Source organism: Corvus kubaryi, unplaced genomic scaffold, assembly GCF_017639235.1.
Source record: "Corvus kubaryi isolate FWS band 111438036 unplaced genomic scaffold, C.kubaryi_AGA036_p1.0 68, whole genome shotgun sequence".
NCBI lineage: Eukaryota > Metazoa > Chordata > Aves > Passeriformes > Corvidae > Corvus > Corvus kubaryi.
In genome coordinates this window covers 785,311-791,314 of record NW_024582056.1, presented here as the reverse complement: position 1 = coordinate 791,314, position 6,004 = coordinate 785,311, and positions in this window count along the sequence as shown.

The following is a 6,004-nucleotide window of genomic DNA, read 5'->3' as shown; positions in this document are numbered from 1 at the left end:
TTCCACACTTGTGAAGATATGCTGATATGCTTCAGGTATGAGAGTTGTACTTGTGACTAAAGGTATATGTGTAACAAATGTACTGTTGGGCACTGCTGGTTCCAGCCCTCAGAAACCCTGCTGCTTTACTGCATTACACTTCTCATCTGTTTGCTGTAGCAACTTCAAGTCATTTACTATAATGTCAGAATAAGAATACCTAGAGCAAGAAGGTTTGGAGAGAACTCACAAATGTGAATGTACTTTAGGAAATAATAGTAAAATTAAGCAGAACATAATTTTGTCATTTATTGCAGAGGGATACACCTGTACTTTTGTATGAAGCCAATTTCAAAGAAATGACCACTGTAGCTGTCCCCTCCAACGGAGCAAGTTTGTGACCACAGCATTAATTGCTGTTATTGTCCTGGATTAAAGCAGCACCCTCCTTTGCTGCCAATGGTTCTGCTTGTAGGAGGATGCTTGTCTAATCAGATGTTGCTGGCCATGTCATGGCTTTATGAAGTTAGCTTTGTTCTGATGTACAGTAATTATATTTAAGTTGCGCTAGGCTGCACAGTTTAAATGAATAAATGACACTTGGGCACATCCTGGCTGTAAAAGTTCTTGGAGTTAGTTTATTTAGAAGAAAAGAGGAGAAGGAAATTAAGTCCCCAGTCCTGTTACAGGGTGTGCGTAGATTACTGCATCTGTGCAGAGTGACAGAGCAAGCCAAGGAATAATATAATATAGTAGGCTATTAAAGAGGAAAAAAATTTGATGGTACCAAATATTTAGTATTACTAAATAGTCCTTATAGTCCTGTCATACAATCTATTCTGTACCTGAACAGCCTAAAACTCACACACATGTAGGTGTTTAGGTTCTTTCTGTGTTACGGATAATTCAAACTCAAGATTCACTTATTTGAAAAAAGTGGTTTTGTCAAGTTAAAAAAGGTCAAACTTGTATTTTCTCATGTTTACTTCTATATATGCTAGAAGAAATGAGTCTGCCAGGTGTAAAGACACACTTTATGACTCAGACATGTTGATAATTCTATGGAGACTTAATGTGAACCTGTATTTTGAACTTCCTTAGCTCTGGCTGAGTTGAAATGCTTGATTCTTAATTCAAAGTGGTTATTTATTTTTAAAATAATATTAGCCACTGTAAAGAAAATTTCCATAAGGGAAGCACTACCAGGCTTTTAACTAAAGTGGTACAAATAGTATCTTTACAATGTGGTGCCTATTGTACTTAAGGCTTGATCTACAATAAGCACAATGCTCCTTCCTATTCCCCATCTAAAAGAAAGGTGATTTTCTTTATTCAGACCTCTTTATCCAAGAAAGAAAGGGAGAGGAGATAAATACAGCTCTTTGTAGTACTGCTTAGAAGTAAAGGTTGATAATAAAGTGCAGTGCTGTTTTTAGATGTTTCAAAATGTAAAACAGATGAATTCACACCTTCCTCATAAATGGAGTGATCTAGTTAAAACTTTGAGAAATGAATTCCTGGCTCTGCTTCTTTTTACAGAGAAAAATAACATAATGGCCTTCTGGGGCAAGATCTTTAAAGATTTTCAATGAGATTTATGTGGCAGAAAGAGCTCTCAGAGACAAATCGATATAACTAAGTACAGCGCTCTCATACAATCACGCTGATCAGGAAAACTGGCTGCATCATCACAGGGCTGTCATTTTCTCACTTGCACTGTGTGAGATTGCCTGAGGTTTCTCACAACATTGAAATCAAACCCTCCAGTTGACAGCAGCCAGTGACAGCAGGGGGTTCAGGGCAAAGGAACTGTATCTTCTTGAGCTTGTGGCTTGTTAAACACATTTCTTTTTCTGACAGACTCGAGATTCCCATTCCTTGGCACCATATTACCTGCACAGACACATTCTCAGGTTGCATCTCTCCATTTATTAGGTAACTTTTATACACAAATGTGCAGCCAGAGATTTTAAGGAAATGTACATTCTTGCACTGTTTATACATCCAACACCTTCCTTTATTTGGGGTATTTATAATCGATCTATTTGCAAAGAACAGAAAGACAGTGCCTCATCTTGAAGTGCTAAGATAAATCTCATCTTCATTTCTTCACTCCCTCATCATCAGATGAACCAGTTCCATGGTGTGTTTTTCCTCGGCTCCTTCTACTTCGTGCTAATTCCCACTGCACGTACCCTGGGCACCACTCTGGTTTTGTTTTGCTGCTGTTAGGCACTGTCTGGTTGGTTACAGCAGGGCTCTGCTCTTCTCAGTACTGCCTGGAGAAAATGGTAGTTCCCGCCCAGGCAAGCTTATGCAGAATAGGTAGCAAACATCTGAAGGAATTCAGGGGTAAACCAGTAAAATCAGGAAATGAGGGGCTCAGCCTGCCTAGACACTTCTGAAAATCCTGTTAGATGTCTACATGCAGGTCAACACACTTATACACAGCTGTAAACCTGGACTGGCATCCAAAAAGGAGGAGGACATGCCCACTGAATGCCATTTCAGTGTTTCCTGGATGAGCACAGACTCTGCTTGTTCAAATGCACACACTGGTCTCACGTATGTACACGAGTTATACAGAACCTGTGCAGGTCGGGGCAGTTTAAGATATGCACCACGGAGGTATTAAAGAAATGGGAATATAAAGTTGTACTTGCAAAAAAATGAAGGCTAAAGATATTTATTTGTGTGCATGTGTGTAACTGTGGCTTAGCAATACAAGCTTGCTGCTTGTGGACATTAAAACCATGAAGCAGTGTGAAAAAGAGATACTATCCAGTATTTTTATGGAAATGTCCCTCACAGATTTTTAAGGTCAGTTCTGCTACTTAGCTATTAATCTTAAATACATGAGAAAAAAATCACATGAGAAATTAGTCAAAATGTTAGCTGTACTGGTAATAAGAGGTGGAGAGCATACAAATTAGGGAGAGAGAAGGAAAAAGAAAGGAACTGAAAAGATCAACACAGGGGAAAAGAAAACCTCAGGAAGAAAACAAACATTCCCTGTAAATATCTTCAAGGTAACAATGTAAATGAAGGAAGGAAATTACACCAAGTCTCAGAAGAAAACAGAAAAAGAAGTAATGGCCATAAGCAAAGAACGAAAAAGTTCAGCCTAAACATGAGCAAAACTCTAAGAGTAATTAGGCTAGTGAAAATTTTGAAGGTAGCTGAGGTGCAATCAATGCACATATTCAAGAAGACTGGACTAAAAATAAAAAGATTAAGAGAACACATCCATTAAAGTTGAGAGGAAACAAATTTAAACAATTTAAGTTTTGAGAGAAAACAAAGAAGAAAGTGTTCCCTGGCACCCTGTTGGTGATTTTTCTCCACAATGACCTGGTAAACTTCAGATTGGCACAGTGATTAAATTGTGTTGCTCGCAACATGCCTGTTCTCTCACGGCACCTGCTTGTTCATAATTTTTTTTTCTTTTGTGACAGCTGAAGTCAGTCCTGTCCTTTATTTTTTTATCTTATTTGACTTCTCAGCAGTTTTAATTCAGCCACAGCATCTCCTCATCATTTTGTTCCCTTTCCATCCAGCTCCTTTAATCATTCTATAGACACAGATGCTGCTTTTGCAGTGGACACTGATTTGACTGCACACTCCTTCAGCTGTGTTTGCCTCAAGCATTTAGAATTCTGCCTTGTTCCAAGAGAGCCTGTAGCTGTTCAGGTGTAGGTGATGGTTAAAAGCTGTGAACCCTAGTTCAACCTGGGTCTGGTTCTCAATAGGCATTTTCCTTCGGGAGACATCTGTGTTTCACTAAGTACATTATGATTTAGTACGTAGCATAGATGCTGTTTCATCATCAGGAGCAGTATCTCCTTGATGTTTTGACAAACTGTAAATTCATGCTTTTAAAATCTCAGTTACCTGGATGCCAAGGTTTCATTTCAAGGTTCAACTTTCAGCTCAATATAGATGCTCATTAAAGTCAAGGGAAGGACCCTCTTGACTCAGATGAGTTAAGAAAGAGACCTTATACTTCTATTCAAGCTTAAGAAACCCAGAACATAAATTTGCCATTTGGATCCTTTACTGTGCAGTCACTACAACAGCTTCCACTTCTGCTGTCACAGATGGTATTCCAATTCCACAGTCTGTTTTAAGCCCTCACATAACTCTCCATACCTTTGTACGCAAGTGCTCAAAAGCCATAACAGGCTTACCCTTCCAATTCCAAAAGTCAAGAAGTGCTTCTTTCTGCCTTTTCAAATGGGTAATAGACTCTCATCTAAAAAAAGGAGTTGGGCAGCTACATAACCTTGATGACCTGTGCCAAAAGAGCTTTGTGGTGTTCCAGTAGCTCTTTTCACGGAAAAAGCTTGAACCCAAGTTTCCTAGTTTGCAACAAAGAGATAGGAGGATAGAGACATAGCCCTGCTATGGATGCAAGGACAGGTTGGCTCAGCAGTGAGGAGCTTGTGCCTGCCCAGGGACACTGACAGGAGACAAAGGGGAGAGAAAGGAAAGACAAAGTTCATAGTCCCTTAACATTTTTCTCCTCATTTTGCCATTCTAAGGTTGCCCTTGCTGGGGTTAATTAACAACTGTGAATGCCAGTGCTAGAGGAATAAAGCAGATTGCAGTTTTTACCCCTCTCCCACATTTTCTATAGCTGTGACTGGACCTCAGGATGTAACCCCTGTAAATGCTCTCTTATTACTTTCCTACTAATTAGTCTCATTTCATTTATGAGGTATATTATCTGGGGATTTTATATGGTTTAACACATTAAAAAATAAAGCTTCTTGACATTTGAAAATACTCTCACTTTGGAGAAACTGTCACTCCTCTTCACATCTGCACACAAGGGGATGGTTGAAAGAGTCATTTGGGGATAAAGAAGCATTCTCCTCACAGCAATGGCTATGCAAAGTGTTAAGGAGGCCATGCCACGCTGGCTTAATGTGAGCACTTGTGTCTTATAGCTATGTGCCACAAATGTTTAAAACCTGGATTCAACTCATGTAACTATGGGCATTAGACTGTTCAGAAAGATAAAAGAGGTGTCACCCTTTGCTTCTCAGACAAGAGGGGGTGATTCATCCTGCCTAAGACATGAACTAGTCTCTGGAGACATGGCTTTCTCCCTCCACTAATCACAGCAGGGGCCTAGGGGGGCCATAGCTATGACTTCAGTGTCTGCTGCTTGGTAGGATGTGATTCAGCCTTAGAGTTCAGTACAATAAAAGAACTTACTAGAAGTTCTTGATTTTGGGGTATTCTATTTTTTCTACGGGTGCAACTGACTGCAAGTTCTAACTCCAAACATGGCCTGCAAAAGCTGGTTGTGCCCTCCACAACTGTGTGCATATGTGCATGCAAGCTGAAGGAAAATGTCACTGAAAAGTCATCCTAGAGCAGCAGAAGCCAAATGAGCACAATTCCTCCCCTGTGTTGGCTAAGGCACTTAAAAATCCAGAGGCCATTCTGCAGAGCCAGGTGCACTCACGGCTTGCTGGTATTCACCTTTAGCAGAGTAACAGCCTTCCATCTGTTCTCCACTATCACCTCCTTGGGAAGTGGGGAGTGGGATTAATGAGGACTAAACTTCTGATAGTGCCATGCCAGAAGTCAAAAGAGGAGCTTCTTTATCTCTGTTCACTGGAACCTGTTCTGAAGGGGTGTCTCCTCCAGGCTTGCCTTCTCTACACATGCCTCCTTGTAGGGAAAAATTGCTGAACAAAAGAAACTGAGTTCAAGTGAACAACTTCAGTTGTATTACAAGTTTTAAGACATAAGGATGTGATCTATTCTGAAAGTCCCTGATGATTTATTTAGTGGGCATATTTTTACATTGTTTCCTTTAACATCAGAGAAAATGTGCCTTTGGAGAGGCACAGCTTTTATCTCATCCCCTTTAAAATCACACCACAGATCTCAAAAGAAAGGCTATGCCATGCCAGAATTTAAAACATTCACCTTATGGCTGTCACCCAAAGTAGATGAAATATATGCCACTGAGTTTTAAATGAGTGCTTATGCTGCCAGTCATAGTCAGATC